We start from the raw sequence: 14,153 nt of genomic DNA, 5'->3' as shown, positions 1-14,153 counted from the left end.
GTGCTTCTCTCTGATTTTTTTGTAAATGAGCTTGTATGTTAACAAGACGCCATCTTTTAAAAGATGTTGTGATTTTGACGACCACCATTGTTAAGATTTACACCTCAGGTTGTATCAGGCCTGTCCTCCCTCCTCTCACACCTCGGACCCCATTTAGACCAACAATAGAGCTGTGTTAGAAAACCACAGCCTCCTCCTCGTTAATGTCAATGAGAACATTGCATTAGCACAGCAGGGTGCTCGACGCAGACGACTTCAGTTAAAGAAAAATGCGAAACAGTTGATCCTGGCTCGTCAGCATTATCTAGCGTCACCCAGCAACACCGTGTTTAGGGTCTTCTAAGAAGTGCAGCACAGCGCCAAACCATGTAGCGTCTGAACTGTAGCTCTGTGCTTATTCCTCACAAACTCTGAATGGGAGGAGAAGAGTTATTGGAGCCATGAAAACTTTTTTAGTTGTAAAATTCTTCCTCAAACGAGTGTAAACCACCCTCAGACTTGTGGATGATGTGTGTGACCTCGTTTTATTGGATGGTACTTCATCTCCACCACTGTACCTGTAGCATTGTGCTCAGAAAACCTTTTGGCCTCCTTGGATGTAAAGATACAGAGTCGGTTATCTGACCTGTGTCAGTGCTCCAGGCTCACCGTCACACGAGTTTTAAACAGGTGTTTGAGTGGATCTTTTCTTTATAAATCTCTGTAGCTATTCTTATACCAACACAAAAAAACACTGTGAGTGCACCAGCTTTTGTCTTCCCAATATTCTCCAGTTTGTGCTGCAGTCATTCCAGGCTGCAGCCTCCAGAGCTGAAGATGAATTTGCAAATGCAAAAGGAGCCAAAAAAATAAATAACAGTTCCTTGATTGAGGCTCCAAAAGTGAGTTAATCATTATAGACACCTGAAAAATGTAAAACTTGTGCAGCTGAAATAAACTTTTCACAGACCGACACAAGAAGGGTTTTAGTTTTTATAGCCACTCATGGCGACTTTGTTGGGGGTGAATTTTGATATATTTCAGTTGTTTAAAAGATGTTAAGGCTTAAAGCATGAATGAAATGAAACATGTATGTGCTGCTGTGATCCGTCCCTCTTACTGAAGTTACATAGCGCAGAAACAAGTTATGGAGTTACAAGACAATGAACCTTCAACATGATTTTGAATCTGTTATTACAAGGTAAAAAAAATTACATTATGATGCTTTATGTGACAGCTAGCCACTAGCTTCCTAGCTAGCTGTCAGAAACATGGATGAATAATCAGAACTTGATACAGCATCTGAGGTGGAGCCCTGTTAAAGCTGCCCGGTGGCTCATGTAGCCAAAAACGGGCTAAATTTATTTACTTCTGCGTCATTCCAAATGTTATTGGACCGAACAACTATCCATCCATCGTTTCACAGCCGCCTCAGTGTATCCTGTGACACTGTAGTTACCAGCTTTGGCCGCTTGGAAAAGTTGGCTTCAAAGTTGGGCTCCTGTCCTGGAGGCTTCAGCTTCATTCAGCTCTACACGTCAGACACTGCAGAGATGGCGACAGACAGGCCGGTTTATAAAATCTGTGGTTTGAATCTCTGCATGTCATTTCAGTCTCGAGCAGGACTGGTGGACTCAATACAAACTACTCTGTGGAGAGGCGGCTAATGAGTGTAAAAACAGTCTTAGAGTGGGTGTGATGGGATGAAAAGGTTAAGGATTATCATTTAAAGTGCAGCTTGATAAAGGAACCTCACTTGTGTGCCGTGTTATCACCACACAGAGTCTTCAGTTCTCCACAGATATTATTACTTTCTGCCCCCTCAGCCATTAATTCCACTCTTCTTAATCACAAAGATGCTTCAACACGATTGTACATCGTAAGTGTTGTATTAACTTAAGTTGCCGTATTAAGATAAGAAGTCCTGCAGGATTACTTCACATGTCTCGCTCTGTTGACTGTGTTGAATCACTTTTTAGTGCTTTGGAAAATCGAACAGGCTTCTACAGAGCTTCACTCACAAACCGAGGTGTTGTATGCAATGCCGTGACCGGGTGTTTGCTTACGAACAAAAGTGTGATATGACTCAGAAGACACGGGTTAAGCCTGCTTTTTTCAAAAAGGGTTATCATTTTCCAGCATCTTCACTTCCTTTAAAAACAAACCAAAGATGCCAAGTCTCTTCAGGAGCCCGACATGCACAGACGGCTTCCTCTGGAATCGCCTGTTTGTCCGTCTCAAAGGTCTTCTGTGTATATTCAAATAAACACCAGGGTTTGACACCTTTATCCTTTGGTGCTGTTGTGATGGGCTCTGATTGATATTTTGCCAGTGCGATGTCATTACATGTCTCTTATATTACCTGCTCTCACATTGCTCTGTGTTTATTTCCTTCTGAATGCTCTTTGACTAAGCTGAATCTTGCCTGAAGGCGTATTTTACGGCGGTCTGAAAAGCATAGCATGAATCACCAGCACACACACCCATCCCGAGTTGTTATGTTTTTGCCTGTGCCTGGCATTGTAATTCGCCGTTGATTAGCTCAGATTTACTCTTGTTTGAGTTGCAGATTAGCTACAACTCTCTGCTCCACTCCATTCAGCAAGAGAACGCATAATTGCACCAGCCCTCCCAGTAATCTCCCACCCAGAGAACGTAAGAGCTCTCCTTTTGTAAAGTTTCTCCATAGAAGGTGGGGTTTTTTTTTCAGAGAGGCTGCTTAAGAATTTACTAAATTCAGCCCCAGTGAATCGACAGTGACAGCTACTTGCCCTGTGGGTGGCCTTTTCTTCTGTCTTCCAGATCAGGGGCATTTCTCCGGATGAGAACAGACATCCAAGTTCACATAAACAAGGCCTCTGTGCTGCAATGCTGAACAATTAAGCACATGCAGTTTTCACTAAGCCTCTTTAGATAAAACCATAAGATCATGTGCTGTTGGTTTTTCATGCACAAGAGATGTGATGTACTTGTATGAAAGGGAAAGCTGGAGGTGATCCATTTAAATATTGAAGCATGCCATACGGTCTGAGCTACAGTGAGCTGCAGCAGATGAAAAACAGCCAATCCGTCTGTTTTTTAAAGGAAAGGTTCGACACTTTCAGAATGAGAGCGTGCTCATTTTTGTTTCTCATTTCTTTCTGGATGTCTGATTCAAAGCTTCAGACAGACTCCAGGACAAAGCTAGCCTGCCTCTGACAAGCGGTAACAAAATCCTCCTACCAGAACCTCTAAAGAGCACTATCTACTGCATTTTATCTCATTTGTTTAAAGGTCCAAGCCGTAAGAAATTAGGTTTTTGAGTCTCGTCAAATACTGACACTTCTGGAATGGTGGCTGACCCGACCTACAATCATCAGTATTTGTCTAGTGGGGAATGAATCAGCTTTCTTACAAACTGGACCTTCAATATGTACAGAAGTGTGACGATATGCATTTAATGTTGGGGGAACATGTGGTGGACAAAGTCTCCTGTAACTTTCTAAGTCTAAGTCTGGTTTCTGGTTGTCTACAAATCGTTCAGATCCAGGAAATGATGCAGAACACAACTGCTGTAAAACAGTGAAATGCAATAAATGTATGGATTAAATTAGTACTTTGGCATAAGTGAACGTCACCCATAGGAATAGAACGAGAGTAAAAGGCTTAAATTATCTGATATTAAATGTACTCAAGTTACAGTACTTGAGTTAATGTACTTAGTTACATTCCATCACTGGCTTGTAGGCAGATTTTGTTACCCTGCTGTTATGAAGCTGGAGGTCGGGGGTCGGGGGGGGGCAAATTTAACAAGCAGGACGTCATCCGGTTCTGAGCACCATGAAGTGCTCCAACTACAATTGTCACAGTCTAACTCTCAGCCAGTCAGCGATGGCATTAAATTAAATTAGACATTAAAAGGTAATGTATTTATTCATGATTTGGGCTGAAAAAATGCCCAGTTGAATTTCCTGATTGAAATCAAATGCAATCGACTCAAGTCCAGCAGTATGCCCTCCTCACTATTAAGCCAAGTTTCTAGTTGTAGAAGCAGCAGGACCTTTGTGTGCTTGCTGGGAGACTGATTGGACTGAGGGCGCAGGGTCCCATCCCCCCATCCCCACAGGCCTGGAAGAGGAATTAGGCTTTGGAGCACTTTAGAAGAGGTGGCGGCAGGCTGGGGAACAATACAACCTGGCTGAACAGCTTGTGGCTCATCCATCTCATAATGTGTCAGAACACTGCCTGTCGAGCCGGGGTGGATGTACAAAGGAGATATTTAGAGGGGGATATTGTCCTTGTTGGCTCATTGAAGACAATTCGACGGCAGAACTCGATGCCTTGAAATCGTCACAACACTCCCTCATTACCACTTCACACATACAGCACCTCCAAGGTTTTCACCGAGCCGAGAGAGAGCGCATTGTGGAACTGGAATTCACTTAGAGTAGAGTATCGATAAAACCTGTCACACACTGGACAAAAAAACCTTCTTCATACCTTCTACATTGTGTCTTTGTCTTATAGGAGAAAGGAAACAGTCAGCATTCATTCCCAGGTCGAAGGACCGCAGTAGTAATGAGGATCTAACGGTTTGATCTGAACATGACACCCAGGTGGACACACTAATTCACACCCCTATTTCCAGCAAAATGCTATGATGGGTGTTGAAGTCATGGAGGTTGGCACATAAATAGCTTTCTATCCCGGGCTGAAGCAGCACGCAAACATCCATCAGTCGCTGTTGTTTTTTAAAGAAAGACTGAAGATGCAGAAAATTAAAAACCAAAACATTCGCTGGTCGCCATGTTGGTTTCTACTGTTTCTTGTTTTTTCCTGTTTGTGACATCGGACGAGAAACACCAGGAAAAATATCAGAACATAATTCATAATAAATGCTTTTAAATGATTAAATAACAGGGGTTTTCTATTGTGTAGTAAGTAATAGTCAATGAAACATGTAACTGAATTATCTTAGCCACTTTGTTAGCAGAGATTCTTCTATAGTTCTGCAGGATTAGGACAAGCGGGTCATTGGTTTAAGACACACCTTTAAGCAGGTCGCCCAGTTTGTGGTAGAAATGCAAATCCCTGCCGCGTCGAGTCAAACTGAGCAGAGCCAGGTCGGCAGATGTAATGTAAGAACCGAAAAAGTAATTACCAAGACCAGAGTGTACCGAAATCAGGACCGGACCAAGACTTTGAGGGGTTGAGACCAAATCAAGACTAAGACCAGTACGAGTCCTGTGACTCTTGTCTTTGACTAAAAAAACAAAAGTCAATACAGTGATATCTGAACAGTTGTGGTCTGCAGAGTCCTCTTTGTCAGAGACTGAGATGACACCAAGTAAAAAGCAGTCGAAGACCAAGACCATCAAAAACTGGACTTGAGACCAGGACTGAAGTACTACAACATTACTTTGGACAGAGTCAGGGTGGTGGTAACCAGCGACACTAACCCACTGCTGGCTAGAAGGTTAGAAGGCAAATAAGAGTATTTCCCAAAACACTGCACAATTTCTTTCGTAGTATGAGTGCTTGTCGCATAAAACACATGTCCTGATCATACTGTAGCTCCGACTGCCTGACAGGAGCCCTTAATGTAAGATCAAGGCTTTATAGAGTTGATATGTAGAGCAGTTTTCCATCCTTGCCTGCCTCTGTGCTGTCTCCAGAGTGTGTCATGGCTCGTCGGCTTTGGTTAGTCCAGAGGTACGAGGTGGGCCCCATCTGAGGAGGGGCGGCACATGAGCCTCCATCCCTCAAGGCAAGTGGGTTAAACACAGAGCGAGATCTGAGAGGTGGATGGCAGTATGTGTTCTCTCTGTGAAGAGCTACGACCTGTTTTCCCTTGAGAGGTGGGCGACGGTAAATGTTAATATCTGACCTATAAATAATCTTTTCCACAAACGACCCGAGGAGTTCCGTGTGGTGCAGCTAACTGTAAATCTGCACGGTAACAAGACCAAACTGGCTTTAGAGAAGGCATCTGGCTTGACAAGGAAATGATTTGGAAAAGGAGAGCAGATGCATAAATTCAATTAAAAATGGATTTCCCATCACAAATGGATTTCACTTGCTGCCATTTCTCAAGATCCACTGATAAGCAATCAATTTAGTCCCTGACCCCTGACCTCCCTGAAAGAGATTGTACCTGTGACCAAACAAATGCAGTGATGTTTACAATGATGGCCACATCAATTTTCTTAGGAGAACACCATGAAACACAGTGCGAAAAAATAGAGACTGTGTTCCTGTTATAATGACTGTCCTCAGAAGAGCCCCCAACCGGGCGTCTTCACAGCATCTCGGGAGTCTTTCAACACAGATGACGCCACACAGACGATCGCGTGTCTTCAAGGCCTCTCCTGTCATGGAGGGTAAATCTCCCAACATAGTGATTTGTCAAGCTTTAGTCGCTGAATATGTAAAATAGTCCCTTCCAGGCTTGTGTTTTCTTCGGAGCAGGCACTGTAACAGATACATAACATGATTACCCTGGATTAACTATTAGCATATTGCTATATGATAGACAATAAATGCGAGCCTCTGTTTAGCCACAGGCTTTCAAAACATGTTCTTATTCTCCAGCTGTAAAAATGTACGATATGACAGATGGTTTGATATTTGACTGTTGACGTCTGGAGACATCAAAAGAAAATTGCCGGAAAAACAATACTTAACAATCACAGTACTGTCAATTAATCCTTCTTTTTAGACCCATTACATCAAAGATATGTTTTCCACATACCTCATGACTGCGGGATGATTTCTGTTTGACTAATTGGGTCAAAACCACAGTTTGTCCCAAATAATATGCTTCATACAAATTTAGAGCAAGTCATTACTTTCATTCATGATCTAATTCTTGTGGAGAAGGGACATGGATCATGTGGTTAAAGGACAAATGAATACATTTAACGATCTGTGAATCCCCAGTTGTTTCCACATCCTCTCGATTTTCCCTTTACATGCGATGTCCAAGTCACATGTTTGGCCTGAGAGTCGTCTCGGAGTCAGATCTGTCTGTTTAATGACGCCACTGTTCATTGTTGCTTAGTTCTTGGCTCTTTGCTGATTTCATGTTCGAGAAAAAATATTTCTCTTGAGCTTAATGGATGTTGTTGTCCGCATGACTCTCATTGATTTAGCACTAAATCATGTTTGCGTAGCTTAAACTAGGCAATCAAACCGCACAGTAAATAAAAAAGTATACAACTCTGCAAATGGACTTGCTTTTATAAAGCATTCTTCACATTCAACCCTTTAACAGACCTGCTCGTCAGGAGCGATGCAGCGCTTACTATTCAAATGAAGCGCTATTCAAAGCACCCCTGATGTTTCTATGCTCAGCCATTCACACACCGAACAGCCGACGGGAGCAATCTGGTTTCAGTATCTTGTCCAAGGATGCTTTGACGTCCTGTGTCCAAAATCACTCCCTCATTCACTGGAGCATTGTGATACAGGATTTTTAACAGAAACTGGTGTACATGTCATGGATGATAACGTTTTTTGGACAAAGCTTGCTGCTCTGTCAGGCTTTGAACTGAATGCTAACGTTGGTATGCTAACATGCTCACAAAGACAATGCAAGCCTGTTGAAGTTAAAGTGGAAATAAACTGCCTGGACTGACTGAATCCACAGTCAGCCTGTATTTTCCCTTGAGATGTCTTTGTCCCGTGGCAGACAAAAGCCTGGTGAAAGTGAAGTTTATAAGAAACCAATTTAAACATCAGTGCTGTCATTATTCCATCACCATTACACTGTGCAGTGAACATGTACTTCATAATGACAGCTCTTCATCCAGTAGTTGTTGAGACATTTCAGACAAAACACCAAATCACACGAACAAGTCAACCTCATAACGGCGCCGGAGGGAAAGTCAGGGGATCCCTTCAGTCATAAGGTTCGTCCACTGGGGACCATTAGTGTCCGTGCACAGTTCTGTGCAATCCATTTAATTAGTTTTATTTAACTGAAACCTAAAATGTCAGCCTCATAGTAGAGAGATCCATGACGGATGGAGAGGAGGAACCAGTGGAACACCAGTCACTAAAACCCATCCTCTGGAGACCATGAATGTCTGTTTGATGAACTAAATCTAATATTTCTGGACATATTTCAGACAAAACCAAAAATGTCAGCTGTTTTGCAGCACTAGAGGTTAAATGTTATTCACTGGGGAACATGAATGTCTGTATGTAATTTCATGGCAACCCATTCATTTTTTCAGATTCTTTGCTCAAAACCAAAAGTGTTAGCTTCATGGTGGCACTTGAGGAGAAGCCTGTGCGATCATCAAAATCATCAAGCTCGATTCTTTGGGGATCATGAATATCCGTTAGAAAAACTGTACGATAATCCATTAGATAATTTTTGAGATAGCAATAGCAATATATGTAAGATTCATTGTGGTGCCATAGGACCAATCAGTGTATCACCAGACACTAAAAACACATCCTCTGGGAACTGTGAATGTCTGTACAAAATTTTATGGCAATCAATCCAATAGTGATAGATTTCAGTCTGGCTGTAATGTTGTTTGTTTAAGTAATAGTATCACTTTATGCTTCTGTAACTGTGTTTGATTCCTGTCAGTTGACAAAGATTAGAATTTTTTTTTTTATAATGCTACAGAACGAGTCTCCTACATGTTTTAAAGCTTCACGGTTCCTTTTATAGAGTAATGGAAAGATGATAGGGCGAATCAAGCCAGCCCCTATGTGATCTCACATGGCTGGCTGATTAGCCTTTTCTCACTGATGGAAAACACATGGCGTCCACACAGCCTGTTCATTCGAAGCTTTTCTGTTGGTTCGATGCTCAGCAGCGAGCAGAGCACTTGTTTTGGAGCCTCAGCCTTTAAGGGCAGTCATCATCAGAAATCTGTCCCCTCCAGTTCCCCACTTGCCCCTGACTGTTATTTAGCTTTCCGATGGGGGCTGGCTGCTCCCATGGGAAGCTATGAGTGTGCCTGCCAGCAGGAATGCATTGGAGGCAATAGAGGAAGATGGAGGATGGATGGAGGATGGTGAGGAGCTGCTGCTGCTATTCCCTCTGTGTGAAAATGAGTTCATTAATTCAGCCCCCTCCCCTTCCTCTCCCCAAGCCCTCCCTGTGCCTGTTGTCTCTGTTTGTTAGCGAGATGATTCCTTCTGTCATGTCAAAGGCAACATTATCATATCCTTGTTGCCTGGGAAACCAGCGCTGAGAGAGACAACGACTTAAAGCCTTCATGGGTGTTTGAAGCTGGTAAACATGAAAGGTTATCCGTGGAGCTGTGAGAGTCGGAATCCTAACATATCTGAAAGGGTCTTATTGTTGGAATCTGTTTTTTTTTTTTCTCCTTTCAGCTTACTGAGAAATTCCCTCTTGGTTGTTTGTTAATCGTTAAATTGGAACACAGCGTACGTTGTCACAAAGGTAACGCGTACAATTTGCGCTGAAGCGAGAAGATCAAGTTCTGACCTCAGCATTCTTTTCCTTTATTTAATCAGGGTCTTAAAAGATTTTAAATTGTTGACATTCAACCTGACACACATTTGACATGGCTGGAAGAAAGAGAACCTGCAATTATTTACAGATGGTATCAATGCATACCTTACACATAACATTATCTGTAATCTGTTCATGATTACTCTCCCTCTCTAAACCACATGTGACAACAGCGTGTAACAGAATACGCTTCACTTCCTAATAATACACCACTTATTTGGGATTTCTAGATCTAAGCAGCTTTATTGATCTTTATAAATCATTTTCTGAGGCTGTGTATGATCAATTGTAAGCCATTATTTTGAACATTTGGGTTGCCAGGTTGTGACCGCTCCAACGGACGGTTCAACCACTTTCCTTTGGGAGGTGTCGTATTCCAAGGTGTGAAAACTGCAGAGTGTTAGATCATCAGCATTTAGGACAAATATACACCAACCAAAGGGGATTTTCATACATAGATATATTTGGACACAACAAATTAATCAGTTAACTTAAAACAGTCTAAAACATTACAAAAAATAACTAAAATCATCAAAAAATGTGTTAATATATAACAGTGTTGACATCAACAAGTCGTAAGTGTATTGTGATGCACGGACATCTGCTGGAGTTAGCATGCTAACCAGTACAACCAGCTAGCTGCATGGCTAACTGAAGAAGCTAGGCAACAGCAGCCACAGATAGCAGCAGGTAACAGTTACTCTGCTGACATGCTGCCCCCTATCTGTTTGTATGAATTCAACGGGTGGCCACTTTGGACATATTGTACCTGTACAGTAGTTATCAGTTGAAGCCGTAGTCACAGTTTCCCTTTATTTGTTTGTATTTATCAGCCTGGAGGGAAATATAGTACCGAGAATTAAACACTTTGGCTTTGTGCTTACTGTCCTTTTTATGTATAAATGTTCATAACACTTTCAATACAGCAGATTTCAACGGTTTCAGTATCATTCACCTATATTTTAATTACACTAAGTTTAGGCAAAATAAATACACAAATAGGATAAATGAATTAATTTGTGTTGAGAATGCTTGTTAAGACGGTAATTGAGCCAGTGAGTAGAGCATAAAAATGTCACATAATTGAATGAAGACTTTATTTCTTAGTTAGAGCAACACATTGTTGTTGTTGTTGTTTTTTTTTTTATTAAATTCTCCTCTTAAATAATAACTCTTCTCCCTGTCACAAAACTTTATTTGAATGTTGCCCAGATGTAAATATATCTTACTTTGAACATGATGAGTGCAGTTTTAAATTTGACCAGATTCATACATCTCAGTGAATGTGACACATTATGTACTATTTCTGTGTATAATGGTTGTAGGTTGCTTTAATTCATTAACATGTTAACTAATTGTATTGTTGGTGTTGGTCGGACTCCGTTACAGGCTAGATGGACCTAGGCTGCTGGATGGACCTGGGCTGCTGTCCTCAGTGTTTATAAAACCCTGGCTCCGGCCCTGCTCCTGACCACCAGCTACCTGGCTCTGCAACCCAACACACTCGGTGCCAGCTGGGCTGCCTGCTGGATCTCCCTCATTGACGACAAACAAATTAAATCACAGTCCATTCAGTGCGGTTAATCCAGTTCCGTGTCTTTAGCACGGGCGCTGTGGACTGTGTGACAGTTCAATCCGACTGGAACGCCTCCTCCTGGATTTCCTGCCCGCTCCCGCTGCTGCTGGTCGGCTACATTGTATCAGTTCCCACACGGAGAAGCACCACGGCGCTCATCCACGGACGGTGAACACGGAGGAATTAACCTGGATGGAGAAATATTCACTGGGGGATTAATTGCCAGTAGGTTGCGGGAGTGGACTAGACTTGTGTCGGGTTTGAGGCGGCACCGATAAAATGCCCTCCCGACTCGGCTGCTCTCGGTGTGGACGGTATCTCGAAGTGTGATGGCAGAAGTCCAGTGAATCGCTGGCCTCCCCTCCTCTCTTGTGTTGGGTGTCTTGGGGAGTGCGCTGCCACTGCTTTCTGCTGCTTCACATCTAAAGAGCGTTTTACTCTTATTCAGAGTCAATTACTCCGAATTGTTTTGATTTCTTTCTATGGAGTGCCCCCCACCATGGACAGAGATGGGTTTGGAATAGGAGTGGCTAGCTAAGTCGGTAAGTTGGAACACATTTCTCTGTCTTTTGCTCTCATTGTTGATAGTGCTACGACTCGTTAGCCATTTAATGTTAGCATTGCGTGCAAGGCGAGCTGGCTAGCGTTACACCATATAGCCAACACAGCATGCAGCAGCAGCAGCAAGCAGGCAGGCAGTCAGGCAAGCAAGCTAGCCAAGCCTGAGTGCACTCTGAGCTCATTGTTTCACTCTGCCAGCTAGCGTACTAGTCAGATTAGCTCATTACAACACGCTAAGTTAGCCCTGCTAGCTTCCTGAACTTCAGTGTGTAAACATGGGAAACTGGCAACTTAACCCAAGTAACGTTAAAGCACCAACATGCTAACAGCTAACTACAATTTAAGTTGAGTAAACGGCTAGTAACGGACAGCTTTCCCCTCGAGGAGAGTCCGTTTATGAGTCTCACACAGTGAAAACAAACAGTTGTCCACCTGCACTTAGAATTGTCATGTTAAGTGAAATGTTATCAGCTAAATGTTCCGAGTGTGACTGAGTGAAAAGCTGCAGATTCCTCCAGTGGAGTGGAGTTTCCCAAGCTGGGCACCGGGGACCCCATGGCGTCCGTGAGAGTTTACTGATTTCCACAAATAAACCGAAATTGAAACGTTTTTTTTTCTCTCCACTCACGTCTCACTTTCTAGGTTTTAATAGAAAGTGAGAATGTGTGACCCTGACAATTTGAACCTAGCGTTTCACTCCTGCTCCTGGTTCCACTGTAATAGGAGTCTACTCCAGTGGAACTTCAGGAGACTAGATCCTAAATAAAATGGTGGTTTGTGGTCTAATAACTCTACTTGAGAGCTTGTGACCTGCATGAAATGTGTGACCCTTCTCTCCAGATTCTTTTTGTTGGCTCATGTGGTCCGGGGCTGTCCCATCTCACTGAAATGAGTCATTCAATTAAAGCACAAAAGTTTTTTACAAGACCACTATGGGCTAACCCTGAGCTCTACCCTGTGGTCTGTGCTGTCCATGGAGAATGACTGTACCACATTAAAGTCAGGCCCAAGTATCCAGTGTTTGATAAACTACATACAGATTGACTGGCTGAATCTGCCATATTTGCATTGGCAAACTGATGGATCATAGTGACAAAAGTACAAAAATAGGTTTTAATGGCCATTGTGCGTGTAAGTGTGCAAGAAAATGTTGTTGAAGGTTCTGCAGAGCCTTGTGCATTGTTCCCAGTGCACCACTTTACATACTTAATCATATGTAATTGGTTGTTCATGCTACTTGTGTTGCGCACTTCTGTTTTTATTAGTGCAACCGATAAGTGCTGACAATGCAACTCTTAAGACCCTCCATCTGGCGTGACTGAATGAATGGACACGTAGTCTCAGGGAGTGTTTAGCATTACCTCACAGGGACATATCTGACAGAAGGAGAACTGTATCGGTGAAACGGCAAATTCAGTTTTGGTGGATAAGTCTGTTAGTAGCCTAATGCAATTTATTATTTAGCTTATATAACCATATGTGTATTAATAACAAATTAGTTGTTTATTGTTTTAATTTCAAAATATCACAATTATCGTCAGTATCGGTACATTTGTGACAGCAATTGCAAGTATATTGGTCCTGATGTCAGTGTTGGTCAATAAGCAATAGGAAACTACGTTACAGAAATGCTTGATTCAGAACCTACCGATAGATCAATTGGGTGATAATTGGTGTATCACAGATATATTGGGGTCAGAGCATTTGTCGTTTGATACACGCCATGGGGAAAATTTTCTTGTAGTGAGTTAAGTGCAGAACATTTTTTTTTTTTTTTTAGAAAATGAAGTTAGTTGCGTTCCTGTAGAACCCTGCCTTGTTTTTGAGACTTGTTTGCACTTATTCTTCAGAAGTACATTTGAAGGATAAGTGCAAACAATGGTGTTGATGTCGTCTATCTACCTGAATCTCTTTCTTGTCCTTTTGACAAGTTTATATTTACACTGAATATGTGTTGCTTGCTTTGTATCATGGCCAAAACTGTTGAAAAAAGACATGTCTCTGGGATCCATATCCATTATTTGATTTAGTACATTTTCAATTACTACCCTTGTTGGATTTAAAAACCCAAATACTGTTGTCAGTGTTCAGTATTCAGTATAATCCAGTATTGGTCAGGTAACAGTTTGTACTACCCAGTCAAAAACTGTCGTGTTATATTCAGAAGTAGAGATGAGAGCTGCTATAAGATGTGTTCTTAAAGTAAGCGATTCAGTATGAAAGGGCGGTTTTGTTTGTTCATTAAAGTTGGTCGCTGAAATGCTTAATCACCGACTGTCAATGCTATTTGTTCAGATAAACACACCAATCGCCCAGAGAGACTGAAGGAAACTTTGGCAGGGAAACATTTACTCGTTCCTAAGGAGCCTTAAGCGTTCCTGCCTAATGCTGCAGTTAATTTGAAAGATCAGTTTGGCAGCTCCATTGTCCGGGTGTGGCCATAACTCTGAGCTGGTGACTCTGATAAAGGAAAATCTTAATGTAAACTCTGCCGTAAAATATTAAATGGAGTCCTCCTACACACAACTGTAGAAACACTTCCCTGTGCTTAATCCACTT

The 14,153-nt window shown here is 42.1% G+C and overlaps 1 protein-coding gene across 3 annotated transcripts in view; it reads left to right on the top strand.

Annotated features, from left to right (window-relative positions):
- The first annotated feature begins 11,035 nt into the window (after positions 1-11,035).
- Positions 11,036-14,153, top strand: part of znf609b (zinc finger protein 609b) — an 88,788-nt gene continuing 85,670 nt past the window's right edge. For 2 of the 3 annotated variants that reach the window (XM_030414190.1, XM_030414191.1), the window contains exon 1: positions 11,037-11,575. The gene's annotated coding sequence lies outside the window, so the exon portion shown is untranslated. Of the gene's footprint in view, positions 11,576-14,153 lie in introns of all 3 variants that reach the window. The other variant, XM_030414187.1, reaches the window with a different exon arrangement.

Source organism: Sparus aurata, chromosome 4 (genome assembly GCF_900880675.1).
Source record: "Sparus aurata chromosome 4, fSpaAur1.1, whole genome shotgun sequence".
In the NCBI taxonomy this organism is placed as follows: domain Eukaryota; kingdom Metazoa; phylum Chordata; class Actinopteri; order Spariformes; family Sparidae; genus Sparus; species Sparus aurata.
Note: the sequence above shows the minus strand (reverse complement) of the source record. Positions and strands in the feature narration are given on the sequence as shown.